Source organism: Chlorocebus sabaeus, chromosome 3 (genome assembly GCF_047675955.1).
Source record: "Chlorocebus sabaeus isolate Y175 chromosome 3, mChlSab1.0.hap1, whole genome shotgun sequence".
NCBI lineage: Eukaryota > Metazoa > Chordata > Mammalia > Primates > Cercopithecidae > Chlorocebus > Chlorocebus sabaeus.
In genome coordinates, this window is record NC_132906.1 from 27809633 (window position 1) to 27831289 (window position 21657).

At 44.4% G+C, this 21657-nt stretch overlaps 1 protein-coding gene across 4 annotated transcripts in view; it reads right to left on the minus strand.

Annotated features, from left to right (window-relative positions):
• Positions 1–9337, minus strand: part of RCBTB1 (RCC1 and BTB domain containing protein 1) — a 54292-nt gene extending 44955 nt beyond the window's left edge. For 2 of the 4 annotated variants that reach the window (XM_007960409.3, XM_037986678.2), the window contains exons 1-2: positions 9197–9337; positions 3969–4047 (exon numbers count right to left, since the gene is read on the minus strand). The gene's annotated coding sequence lies outside the window, so the exon portion shown is untranslated. The remainder of the gene's footprint in view (positions 1–3968; positions 4048–9196) is intronic. The other 2 variants (XM_007960410.3, XM_007960411.3) reach the window with 1 other exon arrangement.
• Positions 9338–21657: the final 12320 nt, after the last annotated feature.

The following is a 21657-nucleotide window of genomic DNA, read 5'->3' on the forward strand; positions in this document are numbered from 1 at the left end:
CAAATTGCTAAGATGACAGATCCTTCCAGGGCTTGATTGATAATTATAAAAATGATGAGCTGTAATTAGAATGTCAGTCATCTTTAGTTACTTCTGAAGTACCTCACTAAGATAGTAATTTTTTCTGCAAGCCTTCCATATTTTATTTAGGAAATACTTTCTGAAAAACAGTATTAATGTGTTTCAGCCTGAATTACTACTCTCTATATGTTATTATTAGGTGAATCAATGTTTTTTTTTTTTTTTACTGTATAGAGAGAAAACAAAGGTACAAGGAAAGAAAAGAGGAATGCAAAAATGCCAGCAGAGGTAGAAAGACTGTGACGTCCTTAAAGATAACATGCCAATCCACTTGGATCTTCGTATTTTCTCTGGCACTTGAAAATACATCCTGTATCCCCATTGCGTCCATTAGTACGTCCATTAGTCCTACAGATCAATATCCCATTCCCTGGGATGGCCTATCCTAGCTATTGGCACTGTCCCTCAGAGAACTTGTGGCATCAGGAAGAAAAGGTTATTTTATTTTATACTCTGAAAGCAAATTCAGTCAGGACAAACACAGGCCTTCCAATTTTAGAAATCTACATTTAGAACTGAAAGGCTGAAGAAGTAATGTAGCAACTAATCTTTTAATTCCTCTAAGAGCACATTTATTTTACTTTCCCCAAGGAACAAATATTAAGGAAAGGTTAATTTTATTTTAGTTTTTTTTGCTGATCTAGCAAAAATATATTTGGAACATGCTTATGGAGTTTTTAAAAACAGGAAATGGAGTGAAATAGTACAGGAAAACTGGTTTTGATGAAATAATGGTCTCAATATTAAACAATACTGGAAATTTAGGGTTGATCTGTAAGCACATGGCTTCCACACAGACGTCAACTAACCAGAACGTATTTGACACAAATACAAGAATGTATTTGTTTGGGCTAGTTTAAATTGCTGTATGTACTGGCTTTTAAATGCCACCAATGGGGTATTTTACCTTTAGGTCTGGCCTCTATTGACCTTAGAGCTTTCTAAGGAAAACAGTGGGAAAAGAGTAAGCAATCCTTCAGCATTGGCTAGCACCAAGATTCTGACACTTCTGGTGTCATTTTAGAAGCATGACATGAGTTTGTGTCATTCGTTATTATGGAAGCTGATAGCCAGAGGAAACTGGAAGGGCTCTGAATGTTGGAACAATCATTTTAAGTAGCCTAAACATTCTTCAGCATACAAGCTACAGGAAGCTTTAAACTACTCAAAACAGCAATTTCTAATATGCAAAATGGTATTTTTAATTGCAAAAAACTTTGAATTAAAGTATTTACACATACACTGAAAATTCCTAATAGAGGTTTCCCTATTTTTGTAAACTCAGTGGGTGATGATTTTACTTGTCAGTTTAAGTTGCTAAGCTGTCTTACGAAAAAAATTTATAGTTAATGAGCTATTGATAAAATCTAAGAGGCCTCGGAAAAAAGCACTACTGTATGCTACTGTGAACTTTAAAATCCAGTTGTCCCTCAGTATCCGTGGGGGACTGGTTCCAGGACCTCCTGCAGATACCAAAATCCACAGATGTTCAAGTCCCTGATAGAAAATGGCATAGTATTTACATATAACCTACACACATCCTCCCATATACTTTAAATTATCTCCAGATTACTTATAATACCTAATACAATGTAAATGCTTGGTAAATAGTCATTATGCTGTACTGCTTGGGGAATAATGACAAGAAAAAAATACTCTACATGTTCAGTACAAATGCAATTTTTAACATTTGGAATTTGAGGTTGGCTGAATCCACAGATGTGGAATCCATGGATACAGAGAGCTGATTAAAGTCATACATTAATTCTTCTTCTGCAATGACCCCAGATACCAAGAATGCCAGGGACGTCATAAAGAACAATACAATCATGGTCTCTGCCTCTGAGGAACTGAAGGCCTAATGGAAAGTCAGATCCTAAGTAAGTGGAAAACTAGAATGCAAATACAACTGGAATAATTAAGCAAATGAATGTACTATGCAAGTATATGGTCCATGAGATACATGTTAATGTGTCAAATGGTAAATAATTACGTGCAAACTAGTGACGACTATATAAAAATTGTACATAACAGAAAACAATTACACAAAATCCTAGAAACCAAATTCTCCATATTCCAGCAGATGAGAAAATGTGAGCCTTTCCTCAGTGAAGATCATCCAGTTTCCTAGAAGAACAAGTGTTCTTCACAGTCTTCTTCCTTTTTTACCAATAAACGTTCCCATTTGAGCACAAAAGATTGAAGGGTATGACCATCTTTATTTCTGAATCCATTTAATTCTAGAGAAACATAAGATAGAGATGTTTTTTCTAGAAATTTGTTTCTAGAAAAACAAATAAGAGAGCTCTAGGGTTTGGGGTAAACTTTTTGGTATACAACATTACAACTTACGTCTTCCATCTACGCTACAGCAAAAGCAATTCAAAAACCCTCTCAAGGTACAAACAGCCAAATGTTACTCTTACCAATTTCTTCCACACAATTCTGATGGGCTTTTTGAGACTGAGCAAATGCTCAGTCTCGCTGAGATACCAAATGTATTTCCCAGGTCCAGATAAGCCTCTAAGAATCAGTCTCAAACATGTTTAAATAAAAATAAAACTTAAAACCATTTCACCCACTCTATGGTACAGGCGCTGCAAATCATAGGCGAAGTTTCGAAGATGTGCCGAGACACTAATACTGTTACTGCCCCAGCTGCCAGAACAGCTGTCATCCACTTCTCTCTTCTGCAAACACACAGCACTACAAGAATGAAAGGGAGGCTGGGCACGGTGGCTCACGTCTGTAATCCCAGCACTTTGGGAGGCTGAGGCGGGTTGGATCACGAGATCAGGAGATCAAGACCATCCTAGCTAACAACAGTGAAACCCGGTCTCTACTAAAATTACAACAAAATTAGCCGGGCGTGGTGGTGGGCACCTGTAGTCCCAGCTACTCCAGAGGCTGAGGCAGGAGAATGGTGTGAGCCCGGGAGGTGGAGCTTGCAGTGAGCCAAGATCGCGCCACTGCACTCCAGCCTGGGCGACAGAGCAAGACTCCGTCTCAAAAAAAAAAAAAAAAGAAAGAAAGAAAGGGAAAGGAAGAATGCCCTGAATGCTTGACTAAGGAGTCTGAGAATGTACCTTCTCCAAAATAGATTGTTATCCTTCAAGCTGAAGCCACCTGTACAGGTGAGTGAAGATAATACCCCCACCTTCATTTAGGGAACAGTATGACTAGTGTTTTAGAATTCTCTACCTGATTATGACTACTCTTTGTTTCATACGTTTTGTTCAAATTCATCACTAATTTAAGAGGAAAATGTAAGTCCCTACAACTGTCATTTCCCAACCACTAATAAGTTATTTGACTTGAAGCACAATTTGCAACGGCCTCTGTAAGTATTTCTTTAGCCCCATCATCCAAGGGGCTGCTTTCACCTCATTCATTTCATCTCATCTCACGTCTAACCTGAGCCATGTGCTCAAAAAGCAAACGAACCAAGTGGCAATATAGCATGAGCAGTGAAAAAAATAACATATCTAGGGTTGCGAATCTGACTGAGACCTTATAAAAGTATTGCTTTTATAGGATACTGTTGTTTTCAAAAGGAAACCAGAAAAGAAATATCGACAATTAGAAATGTTTTTTCTATAACTTTGTTCTTTGTCACACCAAACAAATAGGTGTCACAAAACAGAACAAAAAAAGCAATGATGGGTCAAAGTTTAAAGAAATGGATAGATGGCTGGGTGAAGTGGCTCACACCTGTAATCCCAGCATTTTGGGAGGCAAAGGCAGGAGTATCACTTGAACCCAGGAGTTCAAGACTAGCCTGGGCAAGATGGCAAGACTCCGTCTCCTCAAAAATAAAAAGATTAGCCAGTTGTAATGGTGTGTGCCTGTAGTCCCAGCTACTCAAGAGGCTGAGGTGGAAAGATCACCTGAGTCCAGGAGGATGAGGCTAAGTGAGCCGTGTTCACACCACTGTATTCCAGTCTGGGCAAGAGAGTGAGATCTTGTCTGAAAAAGAAAAAAGAAATGGATAAAACATAATACTTCATTTTATTTTCCAAATGAATTCAAGGCTGGAATTGGGGGGTCAAATTCAAATCTATTTATGGTTTCATGAATCTTTCTCATGTGGGTATCCCAAAAGTGATTTCATCTATTGGTCTCCAGTTGTATGAAAAGTATCAACTGTACCCTGTAATGACCTAAAGCTAAACTGAAATTCCAGCAATGAACTGGCAGAACCATACACTATTAATTCAATAAATGTTCTTAGGTAAACAGGATACAGAGCCAACATCAACAGAAATTACATGGGGTGAGAGGATCTAGACACATAAACAGATGCTCACAAAAGTGTGGCTGGTCTCCGATGGGGAGGGTCAGACGCTGTGGAGGCAACAGAATTGGGAAGTGCGCTTCAGCTACCTGAAGAGAAGAGGCGCCTGCACCAGCAAGCACACATGCCAGGTAAGGCTCTGGTGGAGGAACTGAAAGAAAGTCAGCATGACTGCAGCACACAGCTCAGGCTTTATCCTAAGAGCACCAGGTAATCCCTGAAGGGTCTTAAGCAGGGAAGTGGCATAAACAGATGTAAGTCTATGGAAGATTACTTTGGCTGACCATAGAGACATGAGACGACAAAGGAGTGCTTAGAGGGAGTCCAGGATGGCTATGGTAAGCCAGAAAAGAAGGGATGGAAGCCCACATCAGGAAAATGGAGAAAACTGGACAAGAAGGAAAATCAAGAATATTCTGCGACTGGCTTAATGGGACAAGGAGCACTGGATAAGCAGAAAGGCAGAGCCAAAGATCACAGGCAGACACTGAGCTTGAGTGAGAGAGAACTGTGCTGCCACTCACTAACGCAGAGAGCACAGCAGGCCTCAGGGGTGATGAGTCCTACTATGGACCTTTTGTTCCAGGTACCTGTGGGATATTAAAGCGGACAAGTCCCAACAGACAGATTTAGAAATCTGAAGCTCAAGAAAGGTCTGGATTGGAGATTTGGAAATCTGGCATGAAATCACCCAGGAAAAAAGCAAGTAGAATAAGAAGAGCAGAGTATCTTGAGCAGAACTCTAAGAAATTCTAACAGGAAAGGGACAGGGAGTACCCCCTAGAAGGGACTGTGAAGGAAGAGGTAGACCAGGAGGAAAAGCAGGAGAGCAGAGTGTTACAGAGGCCTGGGGACTTGAGCATCACAGGCAAGAGGCATGCTACTGTCAAATGCTGCTGAGATGCTAAACGAGGGAAGGGTTGAGAAACTTCCATTGGATTTAACAAGGAGAATTACCAGTGACCTTAATAAGAACAGTTTCACGGAGGTTGTGGGAGGAAGAAGCCAGGTGTCAGCAGGTTGAGGTGTATGTGAAAGGTGAAGGAAAGGAAACCATGAGTATAAACAACTTGTTCAAGAAATTTCACTCTGAAGGAAAAACGAGAAATCGGATGGTAATCACAGAATGTGATGGAGTTGCAGGACGTTTTCTGTTAACCTTTTTAATGTAAACATTGTTGGAGGCTTGAACATGTTTGAGCTAATGGGAAGGAGCCAGTAAAAAGATCAAAAAGGAGAGGACACAACAACTCAATGAGGGTCTTAAGAAAGTAGCAGGGAATGGGATCTGAAGCAGAAGTGCAACAGAAGCGCTGGGCACGGCGGCTCATGCCTGTAATCCCAGCACTTTGGGAGGCTGAGGCAGGTGGATCATCTGATGTCAGGAGTTCGAGACCAGCCTGGCCAACATGGTGAAACCCCGTCTCTACTAAAAATAAAAAAATTAGCTGGGCATGGTGGTAGGCACCTGTAATCGCAGCTACTCGGGAGCCTGAGGCAGGAGAATCGCGTGAACCCAGGAGACAGAGGTCACACTGAGCCAAGATTGCACTCCAGCCTGGGCAACAAAAGCAAAACTCTGTCTCTAAATAAATAAATAAATAAATAAGTGCAAGAGAAACTGTAGAAAGGAGCAAGTCTTCCTTTGGAAAGGGTGAATGTGAATGAAAGCCATTTAAAAGTTAGGAATCCAGATGCTGGAGGCATACTTGTTCTCTCATTCTCATTCTCTCTCTCCGCTGAGTCTCCATTTTACATGCCCACCAGCAATGTACAACAGAGCTGCTTTCTCCAATATTTACTGTCTATCTTTTGTATTGTGCCCATCCTAGTGGACAGGAGGTGGTATCTCGTGGTTTTGATTGGCATTTGAGGACCATTCTCTTCTGAGGTTACCTATTTTTCCTTATGAAGAGTTAGGCTTCTTGCTAAGAGTAAGAGGGGAGGTAGCAATAAAAAATGGAGTGGAGGCTGGGTGTGGTTGCTCATGCCTGTAATCCCAATATTTTGGGATGCCAAGGCGGGAAGACTACTTGAGGCTAGGTGTTCAAAAGATCAGCCTGGGCAACATAGTGAGACCCTGTCTCTACAAAAAATTAAAAAATTAGTTGAATGTGGTGGTGCGCACCTGTGCTCCCAGCTACTTGGGAGTGGGAAGGATCACTTGAGCCTGGGAGGTTAAGGCTGCAGTAAGCTATGATCACACGGCACTGTACTCCAGCCTGGGTGACATAGTGAGACCCTGTCTCAAAAAAAAAAAAAAGTGGAGTGGAGCAACTGGGGGGAAAATGGTGGAGAAGTCTGAAGCAGTCACCAGGGAGGATGGGAAAGAGCACTGAGCAGAGAAACCTAGCAGGATGGTAAGACCAAGCCCAGAGAAAGCTGGAGACCATAGGTCTTTAAAGGTACCCATCTGGTCTCCCGTGAGTTTTTCTACCCCAGGAAAGAGGTGTGCTTTTTTGTGGGTGTTTTTTTTTAATCTTATCTAACACATAGTTGATTTATATAATTATTTCATTAACTGATCTCCTCTACTAAGTCTATTCTGGCTAAATTCAGACAACACCCATCATACCCCTTTTGTGTATTCTTCAGCACGTACACAACATGTACCTTTTGTTTTGTTTTGTTTTGTTTTGTTTTTTGAGACGGAGTCTCGCTCTGTCGCCCAGGCTGGAGTGCAGTGGCGCAATCTTGGCTCACTGCAAGCTCCGCCTCCCGGGTTCACGCCATTCTCCTGCCTCAGCCTCCTGAGTAGCTGGGACTACAGGCGCCCGCCACCGCGCCCGGCTAATTTTTTCTATTTTTAGTAGAGACGGGGTTTCACCATGGTCTCGATCTCCTGACCTTGTGATCCGCCCGCCTCGGCCTCCCAAAGTGCTGGGATTACAGGCGTGAGCCACCGCGCCCGGCCCCTTTTTGTTTTGTTTTGTTTTTTTGAGATGGAGTCTCACTCTGTTGCCCAGGCTGGAGTGCAATGGCACGATCTCGGTTCACTGCAACCTCCGCCTCCCCGGTTCAAGTAATTCTCATGCCTCAGCCTCCTGAGTAGCTGGGACTACAGATGCGCACCACCACACCCGGCTAATTTTTTGTATTTTCAGTAGAGACAGGGTTTCACCATGTTAGCCAAGCTGGTCTCAAACTCCTGGCCTCATATAATCTGTGGCCTCATTCTCCCAAAGTGCTGGGATTACAGGTGTAAGCCACTGCATCTGGCCAATATGTAACATTTTTAACTTTTTTGTAAAACCAGAGAATAATTTTGAAATGTGTCCGAATGCCCTGCCTAGACTCTAGACTCTGTGAGGCCCCAGCCTCCTTTCCTATGCATGACTTACTGTTTAATGTAGTACACACAGAAGGAATATCATCATCATAATAAAGGTCTTTCACTTTCCTTCAGTTTCATCTACCCTGCAATGACTCCCAGGAAATAGGAGGATACTGTTTCTGACTTCCCAGCTCCCGTATATTAGGTGGAGCCAAGTTCTTGCTGCAGCATATGAGCACTCTTTAATTTTAAAATTTTCAAAGAATTTTTTAAAAGCTACAAGCTTGACAGCTTTGGGTTTTTATGGTTACTTATTTTCAGAAGTTCACAGAACTTTATCCTATGGATCACACACTTTAAAAAATCACTTGCAAAAAGTATCTTTAAAGATGAATATGCTTCCTCTTCAAGAGAAACAGGCTAGCAGGTAGAAGAAAAAGGACCCGTCTAAAGTATTAATAAATAGACTGGTATTCACACAATGGATTAAATGGATTAAAGTCCATCCCACAGATGAACTGTTGTATTAATAGAATCCAAATACACAGTTACATCCTCAACCCTGAAAGCAGTTTAAAGGGGTGAAATTCACCCAGTGTTCATTTGAAATGAATAAAGTTTAAACCACCTATAAACTGCCCTCAGGGTTCAATCATTTTTCCATTCCTTCGGCATTATACACTTGGACGTTTTAATGTTATTAGCCCACAATACACACCAGTTTCAGAAACTCAGTTTTTGTCCTCTAACGGCTTTAATCCTCCCAAAAAAAGAATAGGGCAAAGGCAAAGAAAATCATGAATCTGGTTTTCTAAAAGCATTATTACAAGACTGCTTTATAAAATTGTAATCCCCAGCTGCAGAGAGTTCCGCAGATGGCTTGTGTCTTACATGCAAATAAATAAAAACAAAAGGCCACTTATGAGAGCAGAACACAACGTGCTCGATAAGTCATCTTAAAATAAACCGAGCAGGTAGGTACTTTATCAGAGGCAGGACAACGGAAACGTCATTTACTTCGCTCACCGCACGCCTGGATAAAGATCCTCACTAACAGAATCCCTACCTTTGTGGATTCTGTGTCGGAAAGGGAAACGATAAAGAATATGGTTTGTGACAGCACTACTCTTAGGGGGCGAAGAAGAGATGCTAAGATCTTGGAAAGGACAGAGGATACAGAGAGTCAGAAGGGAGGTCTCCTCTCAGTAAAACGGCAACCACAGCAGTCAGACTTCGGCTACGAGCAAAATCGAATCCATGCAGCTCAAAAAAGAGAGGGAGTAGGGAAAACTTTCCCTCGCCTCTCCCCATCCTTCCTTCCTCCTCGCAGGAAGGCACATTAGCTGAGGTGCTGGCGGGGCCGGCCGGGGACCCCATCCCTCGCCGCGGACGCAGCGCCCAGGAGGACGGCCCGGTAGCCCGAGCGAGGGAGGCGGGAGGTGCAGGAGTAACGGGGCACACCCGGCCCGGCCTGCATGGAAGGGAAGCAGGGGAAGCGCCGAAGGGGAAGAGGACTCCGCGAGCTCAACCCCACGTCCACACGCTACCTGCGAGGTCAGCTGCTGCCGCGCCGTCCCGCGGGACCGCAGGGATCTCCGAAGCCCCGATGGGCGCAGAAGTGCGAGCGAGCGGCGGTGCCCACCGGCGGCGAAGGGGAGGAGCGCCAGGGCGCGGGGCCTGCCGGGTCACGTGGCCCCAGCCGCCTCACGTGACCCGGTGCAGCGCGCGCCCGGGACGCTACCCAGCCGTGCAGCCCGCACCGGCCGACCCTGGCCGAAACCCTGCTCTTTGGGCCCTAGAACCCGACTTCTCTAGAAGCCGATTGGCCGTCTGAGGCCCGCCCCGAGGCCCTGCCACCGGAGTGTCCCGATGAAATCCGGTGGCGGCTGCCGGGACTCACAGGCTTTTGTCTCTGAGGAACCAGGAACGCGCGAGGCACGGGCTGCTTCTCTGCTCCCCGAGATGCCTTGGCTGTGGGGAGGGTCGGCCTCCCACCCCTAGAGACCTAGGACGGAAAAGCGACCGAAACCTGGCCCTCTGCCCACTCTGGGGCGCGACTGGCCCCGAGGCACCACCCAGGTGGTGCTGCCTGGGACGAAAGGCCGCTGAGCGGGGACTAGTTTGTTTTACCTGGAGACGCTCCTCTCCCTCCCCGCCACCCACCTCCTGATTGAAAGCGCCTAAGGCAGGCCAGGGACTAGGGAAAGTGGCAGCAGGACAAAGGTAAGAAGGAAGGAGGAGATGAGGCACAGGTCCTGGTATTGGAAAGAGGCAGAGGTACATCGGAAGCAGCCGTCGAGGTTAGACGGGACCTAAGAGGGCATGTGATCCAACCCGATTCTTGTTATCAGTGAGTAAACTGAGGCCAGGAGAGGGACTGCTACGAGCCGCTCCAGCCTATCACCTATAAAGACTACAGTCCCTTTATAAAATACCGTACAGCTCTCGGAGAACTCCCAGTTGGCGCTGCAGTATAAAATTCAAACTTGTTGGCATAGCATTCCAGGCACTTGTTCAAACTTACCTTTCCCATTTGAGCTCCTAGGAATAAACAGAAAAACATTTCATTTTCTAAATATCACCAGATAACTTCACTTTTGGTAACTTGAATTACTAAAAAAATGCCGTACTGTCCCTCATCTCTTGCCACTTCCCCAACATTACTCTAGGCTCTGGATACAAATAATTTGTTTTCCTTGACTACTCAACTTTCTTTAGATTATTTACTTTTTCTCTAAGTTTCTTTACCCCCACTTAAAGAAAGCCAGAGCCAGACAGTAGTTAAAATGATTAAAAAAAAATGGTATTAAACTAATGCAATAAGAGAATTGAACTCAGTTCTATATCTATTCTGAGGTCTCCCTCCTGTTGCACTAGTTCCTGAATAAAATGTTTTTACCACTTCAACTACTGTTTGGCTCTGGTTTTCTTCACCAGCCTCCAAAGTGCACATCAGTTTCCTACTCATCTTTCAAAATCCAGGTCAAATACCGCCTACTCTTGTCTTCCCTGCATCCTCTTCCCTCATTTTTTAGCAATTGATGTTCATTCAGACAATGTCAGCTGCAACTTCTTCCCTGATTTCCGGAATACTATATATATTCTGATACACCTCACACTGCCCAGAAATAGACTGCGCATTTCCTGTAAGAGGTGAATTGTCTGTTGCTATCTTCTCCCCTAGGTTATAAACTCTGAAATAGGATTCTTCTGGGTTTAGAACAGTGCCTGGCATGCGATAGACCCTTAATACCCACTGAATGAAGTGGTTTGTCCAAAGTAGTGGCAGTTCAGTGAATTTACTAGAAGAGGCCTGTTTTGCTCAAAGAAGCTAAAATCAGTTTCTTTTAGTTGCAACCTGATCAAAAGAACTGGTGTAAACATGTTTGGGAGAAAAACGAGGGCATCGGGAGGGATTGCATTGGGAGTTATACCTGATGTAAATGACGAGTTGATGGGTGCAGCACACCAACATGGCACAAGTATACATATGTAGCAAACCTGCACGTTGTGCACATGTACCCTACAACTTGAAGTGTAATAATAATAAATAAATTAAAAAAAAAAAAGAAAAGAAAAACGAGGGCATGGAGTGTGAGTAATCAAATATGTCCTGAGCGCTCATTGCTTGCACATCAGATGCCTTACTTGGAGCATCTTGGTGGATAAAAAGCTGAATGAGACATGGTTGCTGATAAGGAATGTGTAGTCTGGTTCATTATTCCAGTACAGGGTGAAAAGTATTATGATACAAGATGCTAAGTGAGCACAAACCAGGGACCACAAATCAGGGAATCAGGGAGAAACTTCGTGAGAAGGTCAGTTGAACAGGAAATAGATAAGAAGAGAGGAAAGGCATTCCAGGAGACAGCAATGTGTTCAAAGGTAGTGAGACATGAAACAGTACTATTTGTTTAGGAAAAAACAAGTAGGTGCAGTGACTCACGCCTGTAAGCCCAGGCCAAGGCAGGCAGATCACTTGAGGTCAAGAGTTCAAGACTAGCCTGGCCAACTAACCCTGTCTCAGCTAGAAATACAAAAATTAGCCAGCTGTAATGGCACATGCCTATAATCCCAGCTACTCGAGAGGCTGAGGCACAAAAATCGCTTGAACCCGGGAGGCAGAAGTAGTGAGCCAATATTGCCTCACTACTCCAGTCTGGGCAACAGAGTAAGACTCTGTCTCAAAAAAAAAAAAAAAAAAAAAAAAAAAAAAAAACCCTTTATTGATGTCTTGATGACTTCATTTACCTCTAGGATGAAGGAAACCTAATAAGGTTAATTAATATACTTGAAAGAATGACAAATTTACTGGTATTGGTGTTATTTATTGTATTGAATAACTTTCTATCAGGCAGATCATAGGCTCTGCATCTAAAATTGGCCTAGGCCAGGCACAGTGGCTCACACCTATAATCCCAACGCTTTGGGAGGCCAAGGCAGGTGGATCGCTTGAGCCCAGGAGTTCGAGATCAGCCTGGACAACATAGCAAAACACTGTCCCTATAAATAAATAAGAATAAAACTGACCTGGACTAATGCAAGGTGATTTTTTTTTACCTTTTTTCCCCACCTCAAAAGCTTTCTATGATTATTATCTAAAAATACCAAAATTACTTGTTCCAAAGAAGATGACTTTTTTTTTTTTTTTTTTGAGACAGTGTCTTGCTCTCTTGCTCAAGCTGTACTACAGTGGCATGACGATAACTCACTGCAGCTTCAACCTCCATGGGCTCAAGTGATCTTCCCACCTCAGCCTGCTGAGTAACTAGGACCACAGGTGAGGGCCACCAGGCTGGGCTAATCTGTATTTTCTGTAGAGACGGGGTTTGCCGTGTTGGCCAGCCTGGTCTCAAACTCCTGAGCTCGAGCAGTTTGCCTACCTCAGCCTCTCAAAGTGCCAAGATTATAGGTGTGAGCCACCACGCCTGGCCCCAAAGACGATTATTTTAGAGCACTCTAAACCTTTCCTAGGGCAAAATAATTCAGTTAACAGGTAGTACTTTAAGACAGAAACTAGGCTTAACCTCCAGCATATGGAAGGAGAGAATCAATCCACTTAATGCTAATGCGTGATTATGTTGGGAAAAGTACCTGTCAAGAACCTAATAAAAATTTCATAAGGTTTGTCCAGGCACGGTGGCTCACGCCTGTAATCCCAGCACTTTGGGAGGCCAAGGCTGGTGGATCACTTGAGGTCAGGAGTTTGAGTCCAGCCTGGCCAACCTGGTGAAACCCTGTCTGTACTAAAAATACAAAAGTTAGCTGGGTGTGATAGTGGGCACCTGTAATCTCAGCTACTCAGGAGGCTGACGTGGGAGAATCGCTTGAACCCAGGAAGCACAGGCTGCAGTGAGTTGAGATCGTGCCACTGCCCTCCAGCCTGGGCAACAGAGTAAGACTTCGTCTCAAAAATAAAATAAAAATTAAAAATGAATAAAATTGCTTCCTTGTCCTTTGGCAGGCAAAATAGCTTTTTTATTTTTTTAATTTTTTATTTTTTGACACAGGGTCTCGCCCTGTCACCCAGGCTGGAGTGCAGTGTCATGATCTCAGCTCACTGCAACCTCCACCTCCTGGACTTAAGTGTTCTTCCCACCTCAGTCTCCCGAGTAGCTAGGACTACAGATGCATACCACCACACCTGGCTACTTTTGTTTATTGTTTGTAGACAGAGGATCTCACTATTTTGCCCAGGCTGGTCTTGAACTCCTGAACCCAAGTGATCCTCCCACCTCAGCATCCCAAAGTGCTGGGATTACAGGTGTGAGCCACTGCACCCAGCCCAAGAGAGCTTCTTAATTATGGAATTTCTTCACTGTCCATGTCAGCTGATGGTGAAATGTTAACTTTTTATTCATTAGCAGTGGTCCTTGTTCCACCTGCATTTAGCTGTGGTGGCACCACGGCTTATTAGGAGGTTACCAACTCCTGGTGGGAGATATGCAGTCTCTAGTCTTCTGAGATGTAGAAATTCTGACTGCAATTGACTATGAAGCAGGACTGGTCCTCTGAATGTTAATATGCATCTTGAAGACTACTTAGAGTGACCCTGGGATGATGATGGAAGTAGTGAGAATATTCTCAGATGGGGCTTGACTCCATCGTTTGGAATATTAAAGGTGAAGTTACCTGGGACAAACTCAGTGACACTATGAGGAAACAATCAGAGAAATACATAATGGCAGACAAGAACCCTTCTAGCCTTGGTTTCTTCAAAAAGTTAAATTTAGGGGGAAGACCAGATGTGGTAGCTCTCGCCCGTAATCATAGCACTTTGGGAGGCCAAGGCAGGCAGATCACTTGAGGTTAGGAGTTTGAAACTAGCTTGGCCAACATGGTGAAACCCCGTCTCTACTAAAAATATTTTAAAACATTAGCCAGGCGTGGTGGCAGGTACCTGTAATCCCAGCTACTTGGGAGGCTCAGTCAGGGGAATCACTTGAACCCAGAGGTGGAAGTTGCAGTGAGCAGAGATCGCACCGTTGCACTTCAGCCTGGGCAACATGAGTAAAACTCCATCTCAAAAAAAATTAAAATTGAAAAATTAGGGGTTAAAAAAAAAAGAGGGGGACTGTTCTGGTTTAAAAGAGACTGAAGAAACATGATATTCAAACGCATTGCATGAACCTTGGATAGAATCCTGGTTCCAATTTTATTTTTTAAGAGATGGGGTCTCACTCTGTCACCCAGGCTGGAGTGCAGTGGCACCATCACGGCCCACTGCAACCTCAAACTCCTGGGCTCAAAAGATCCTCCCACCTTGGTCTTCTAAAGTGTTGGGATTACAGGTGTGACTCACCACGCCCAGCCCCTTGGTTCCAGTTTTTTTAAGCTATAAATAATATTCTATAGAGAATGAGAAATTTAATATGGACTGGATATTAGATAGTATTACGGGATTACTGGGGTTTTTTTAGATGTGGTAATAGTAATATTAAGAATATCCTGGCTGGGCATGGTGACTTTTGCCTGTAATCCCAGCCCTTTGGGAGGCTAAGGCAGAAGGATTACTTGAGCCCAGGAGTCTGAGACTAGCCTGGGCAACACGGTGAAACCCCATCTCTAGCAAAAATTAGCCAGGCAAGATGGCACACAGCTGTGGTCCCAGCTACTCAGGAAGCTGTGGTGGGAGGATTGCTTGAGTCCGGGAGGTCAAGGCTGCAGTGACCTGTGATTGTACCACTGCACTCCAGCCTAGGCAACAGAGCAAGACCTTGTCTCAAAAAAAAAAAGAAAAAGAAAGAAAGAATGTCCCTATTTTTATGAGATGTGTACCAGAATAATTAAGGACAGAGTGTAATGAGGTCTGCAAATGATTCACACAAAAAATTAATACTGTATATATCCATGTCCATAAAGAAAGAGAAAATATGGCAAAAGGTTTGCAGTTGTTAAATCGAGGAGCTATTCTTTATACTCTTATTTAAACTTTGAAATTTTCTTTTTCTTTCTTTTTTTTTTTTTTTTTTTTTGATACGGAGTCTCACTCTTTTGCCCAGGTTGGACTGCAGTGGCATGATCTCAGCTCACTGCAACATCCGCCTCCGAGGTTCAAGTGACTCTTGTGCCTCAGCCTCCCCAGTAACTAGGATTACAGGTGTGCACCATCACATCTGGCTAATTTTTGTATTTTTAGTAGAGATGGGGTTTCACCATGTGTGATCCACCCAGTTTGGCCTCCCAAAGTGCTGGGATTATAGATGTGAGCCACCAGGCCCGGCTAAACTTTGAAATTTTCATAGCAAAATATTGTAAGGTGGGATGAGATGTGCCCTTTATATTTCAAACTAAGAAAGCAGGATATTTCAGTAATGTATTTATTCATAAAGATCTTTTGAATGCCTGCTATGTGCTAGGCACTGTAATAAGGTCTGGGTGTACCTTGGTGATTAAAATAGTAATGTTTTCTTTTATAAATGTTATGCTGCATTGCCCAATCTCTCCTTTAAGACTGAAGGATTTTTTCTCCCAGCTTTTGGGAAGCTTGTATTCTGACAGCCTTCTTCAGTGACTCTTGCTAAAGACAGGACCTTGCCTTATTCAAGGTCCAGCCACCTTCTAGGGGCAGCCTGCAACAAATGACCTCCATGTGGGAATGTTAAGACCCAATCCGCAGTGGCTCACGCCTGTAATCCCAAGACTTTGGGAGGCCAAAGCTGGGGATCACTTGAGGCCAAGAGTTCGAGACCAGCCTGGCCAACATGGTGAAAAACCCCATCTCTACTAAAAATATGAAAAATTAGCTGGGTGTGGTAGCTCATGCCTGTCATCTCAGCTACTTGGGAGGCGGAGGCAGGAGAATCGCTTGAACCCAGGAGGCAGAGGTTGCAGTGAGCCAAGATTGCACCACTGCACTCCAGCCTGGGCCACAGAGCAAGACTCCATCTCAAAAAAAAAAAACTGACCCTCTCACCTCCTCAGGGAACATCTCCGAAGAGTCAGTCCAGCTTTGGAACTCCCCACAGGGTTGACTGAGGGCTGGTTGTGATTACACTGCAGCCCACTTTCTCTTTCTGCCAATTTTGCTTCCATCCTTTTCCTCCACGGGTCCCAAGACCATCTACCATTGAAGAGGCATTAAATAACCAAGTGGAATGACTCAGTCGGTTGATGTCAGCCAGCTTTTTCATTAGCCACCCTAGTCCTGACATAATGGTTTCATAAACAGAGGAGACACGGAAGCAAAGAAGGAGGCTATCCATGGGCCCAACCACATGATGTCTCACTTACCGTTGTTAATCTAGCTACTGTCACAGCCACATAATCACCCTGACACCAACAGAAACTGTTGCTGAAACTCAGTACAACAATATCCCTTGAAGATACCAACCAGCCATTGGGTGGCAAGTTGACCGTATTGAACTCTTTCCGTAATGAAAGCAGTAGCCATTCATTTTCACAGGAAGAGGCAGGTAGTCTGTATATGGGTTTGCCTTTCCTGCCTGCAGAGTCTCATCTAACATGACCATCAAGGGCTTATGCTGTATTTAATCCACCAAGGTGGCATTCCACATATCATTGCAGCAGACCAATTGACCAACTTTACAGCAAAGGACATATAGCGGTGGTCACGTGACCATGGAATCCACTGGACCTCTCATATGGCATACCACCCAAGTTACTGGCCTTATAGGCAATGGAACAGCCTATTGAAAGCTTGGCTAAAGTGCCAGCTTGGAAGTGATACCCTGTGAGGATAAAGTACTACCCTTGGAATGCTTTTACACTGTTGGTGGGAGTGTAAATTAGTTCGACCACTGTGGAAGACAGTGTGGTGATTCCTCAAGGATCTAGAACCAAAAATACCATTTGACCCAGCAACCCCATTACTGCATATATACCCAAAGGATTATAAATCATTCTACTGTAAAGACATATGCATACGTATGTTTACTGCAGCACTATTTACAATAGCAAAGACTTCGAACCAACACAAATGCCCATCAATGATAGACTGGATAAAGAAAATGTGGCACATATACACCATGGAATACTTAGCAGCCATAAAAAGAATAGGATCATGTCCTTTGCAGGGACATGGATGAAACCGGAAGCCATCATTCTCAGCAAACTAATGCAGGGGTAGAAAACCAAATATCACATGTTCTCACTCATAAGTGGGAGTTGAACAATGAGAACACATGGACACAGGGAGGGGAACATCATACACCAGGGCCTGTCGGGGGGTTGGGGGCAAGGGGAGGGAGAGCATTAGGACAAATACCTAATACATGCAGGGCTTAAAACCTAGATGATGGGTTGATGGTTGCAGCAAACCACCATGGCACATGTTTACCTACGTCACAAACCTACACATTCTGCACATGTATTCCAGAACTTAAAAAAAAAAAAAAAATTTTTTTTTAAAGCACTGCCCGCCAGGATGCAGTAATGCCTGAAGTCAGTCACCATTATATAGTGCTGTATCCCCAAGGAATACCTGGGAGAGGAATCCATGGTGTGGAAGCAGCAGTGTCCCCACTTGCTATCAGTCCTGGTGACCCACTAAAAGAATTTGTGCTTTCATCCTCACAAATGTAGCCCACAGGGTCAAAGGTCTTGGTTCCCAAAGGGGAAACATTTCCACCAGGGAACACAGCAAGAGTCTTCATTGAACTTTAAGCCACATCATCATCCAGGCACTTTGGGCCTTTCATGCCAAGGACAAGCAGGCAAGAAAAGGATCCTGGTTGGGGTGACTGACTCTTATCAAGAGGCAGTCCAGCTATTGTTACACAATGGAGGCAGGAGGCATATGTTTGATACCCGGATCATCAAGTTGGACATCTGTTAGTACCAGCTTACACAATTTCGATGGCAAATGGACAAGTGCAGCAGCTACACCTTGAGAAGGTACAGCAAACAGGGACCAGAATGCCTCAGTTTTGAGAGTCTGAGTCACCCCACTAGGAAAGCCACCTAAACCTTCACAGGGACTTGTCGATGGTGAGGAGAATCTAGAATGCACAGCAGAGGGGTGGGGGGATGAATATCACCTATAGCCTCAAGACCAGCTACAGGGAGGCTGTAGTTCATCCTACCAACCCTCCTTTTACAAGTCATCCCCAGGAAGAAAGGCCCACCAGTAAAGTAGATCTGAGTGACACTTGCTGTATTAGGCTGTTCTCACATTGCTATAAAGAAATATCTGAGACTGGGTAATGTATAAAGAAAAGAGGTTTAGTTGGTTCACGGTTCTGCAGGCTCTACAGGAAGCACAGGGCTGTTTTTCCGTTATGGTGGAAGGTGAAAGGGGAACAGGCATGTCATATGCTGAAAGCAGGAGCAAGTGAAGGGAGTGGGGTACATGCCACACACTTTTAAAACTGCCAGATCTCATGCGAATTCAGAGCGAGAGCTCACATCACCAAGAGGATGGCACCAGCCATTCATGAGGGACCCACCCCACCTTCCCCTGTGATCCCAACACCTCTCACCAGGCTCCACCTTCCAACATTGGGGATTACATTTCAATCTGAGATTTGGGTAGGGACAAATATCCCAATGCTATCGGGATAGCTGTGGACTGCCTGGCCTGGGTCATAGCTGTCATCCCTCTGGCGATGGCTTCAGCTGAAGAGAGCTGCCTCAGTCTAAGTCTGGCCTGTGCCAGGCAGCTAGTGTATGGTGACTGATTAATGCCCAATCCTATTTCCTTTTGTTCAATGGGTGTTGATTAGAGTGCCCCTTGTAAACTTCCTATGTGCTAATCTCCATCTCGCGGTTGGCTTCCAGGGAACACCTTATCTGTGATAGTCTCTCCAGTGTAGATTATAGTTTGCAGAAGACAGCAAACAAGCAAAATAGATTTGTCATTTGTACGCTGAAGGAAATGAACAAGATGCAATGATAGCAGATAACAAGGAGGTGTACCGGGAAGAGGTGACAGTTAAGTCAAGAACTATGAACAGATAGAAGCCAGCCATGTGAAAAGCAGGCAGGAGAGTGTGTCCCAGAAAGAGAAACAGCTCTGATAAAAGCTGATCCCAGAGAGTCAGGCATGTTTAAGTATCACCCAGAGCTTTGTAATCTTTTTAAAAGGTTTTCTGTGGCCAGGCGCAGTGGCTCACACCTGTAATCCCAGCACTTTGGGAGGCCAAGGCGAATGGATCACCTGAGGTCAGGAGTTTGAGACCAGCCATGGCCAACATGGTGAAACCCTGTCTCTACTAAAAATATAAAAATTAGCCGGGCATGATGGCGCATGCCTGTAATTCCAGCTGCTCGGAAGTCTGAGGCACGAGAATCGCCTGAACCTGGGAGGTGGAAGTTGGAGTGAACCGAGATCCCGCCACTGCACTCCAGTGCAGTGCAGCCTCAACCTCCCCAGGTTCAAGCAGTCTCCCACCTCAGCCTCCCAAGTAGCTGGGACTACAGGTATATGCCACCATGCCCCACCAATTTTTTTGTAGAGACAGGGTTTCACCATATTGTCCAGGTTGGTCTCAAACTTCTGGGCTCAAGCAGTCCATCCACCCTGGCCTCCCAAAGTGCTAGGATTACAGATGTGAGCCACTATGCATAGCCTAAAGGATTTTATTTCAAATGCAATGGGAAGCCTTCAAAGAGTTTTAAGACAAGAGAGTAACATGCTATGATTTACATTTTTAAAAAATTCTCTCTGGATACAGTGTGGAGAACAGATTGGATGGGGGGGAACCATTAAGAAGGTTATTTGCAGGGCGGGGCGTGGTGGTTCATGCCTGTAATCCCAGCACTTTAGGAGGCCAAGGTGGGGGGATCACGAGGTCAGGAGATCAAGACCATCCTGGCCAACATGGAGAAACCCTGCCTCTACTAAAAATACAAAAATCAACCGGGTGTGGTGGTGTGTGCCTGTAGTCCCAGCTACTCAGGAGGCTGAGGCAGGAGGATCACTTGAACCCAGGAGGTGGAAGTTGCAGTGAGCCGAGATTGCTGCACTCCAGCCTGGGCAACAGAGCAGGACTCCATCTCAAAAAAGAAATAAAAATTAAAATAAAATAAAAATGTTATTGCAGTATCAAGAAAAGATGCCCACCCAAAGTCTGTCTCTTCACACCAAACCATTGTCCAAATGCCCAAGACCCTGGAATTCCATGCCCAGACAGCAACAACCCACTTCCAAGATTTGCATGGGCCTCTTCCCTAGGTCCTCCTCAATAGCAGACTGCACACACCTAGAGCCATGGGGTGGCCTGTCTGTTTGTGGGGAATGTGGACAGAGTTTGGAAGAGAAGTATCCACAAGCATGTGGGTGAAGCCCCTTGCAGTGCCAGATGAAGCCAAGATTGGAAATGGAGGGGGATGAGGTGAGGGGAAAGGGGCCACGGTGGTAATCACTCCCTATTCTGCCAAGTTCCAATATGAAACTCCTAGGATTTCTAAATTCAAGGTATGGCCATCCAAGTCACTAAAAAGCTGTATCTGTCAAGATAGGAGGATAGGCTGGGTGTGGTAACTCACACATGTAATCCCGATGCTTTGGGTGGCTGAGGCTGGAGGATCATTTGAGCCCAGGAGTTTAAGACCAGCCTGAGTTACATAGCGAGACCCCCATCTCTAAGAGAATAAAAAAATAATTATCCAGGTGTAGTGGTGCATGCCTGTAGTCCCACCTACTCAGGAGGCTGAGGCAAGAGGATTGCTTGAGCCTGGGAAGTTGAGGCTGGAGTGAAGTGTGATTGTGCCACTGCACTCCAGCCTGATGGATGACAGAATGAGATTCTGTCTCAAAAAAAAAAAAAAAAAAAAAAGGGGGATAGAACATATTTTATTTAACAAGTTGTTTGCTTGATTTCTGACTTAAAAATTTTTAGATATATGGTATCCCCCATTTGTAATTTTGAACTGGGTCCTACAGATGTTCAGGATAGCCCCGAAAGTCACATTACCTATAAAGAAAATAAGAGACCAAAAGCTGATCTCTTATTTCAAACAGTAGATAATGCACAGAGGATAATGCAACATCTTCAAAATGGAGGGGGAAATTTTCTGTCAATTTAGAATTCCCTATCTAGTTAAACTGGTATTCAAAAGTGAGGATAAAATAAAGACATTTTCAAACCAGGACTAGAAGAATTTCCCACTCACAGACCCTTGCTGAAAGAAGTCCTGAAGGATGTAGTTTATTTATTTTGAGACAGAGTCTCTGTCACCCAGGCTGTAGTGCAGTGGCGCAGTCTTGGCTTACTGCAACCTCTGCCTCCTGGGTTCAAGCAATTCTGCCTCAGCCTCCCGAGTAGCTGGGACTAGGTATGCGCCACCATGCCTGACTAATTTTTTCGTATTTTTAGTAGGGACAGGGTTTCACCATGTTGGCCATGCTGGTCTCAAACTCCTGACCTCAAGTGATCTACCCGCCTCGGGCTCCCAAAGTGCTAGGATTACACGCGTGAGCCACCGCACCTGGCCAGGATGTAGTTTAGAAAGAGGAAAAATAAACCCAGCAGAAAAGATCAGTATGTGAGGCTTAATGATGAGCAAAGAAATGACTGATTTTTAGAGGATAAGCACAGAGTGGAAC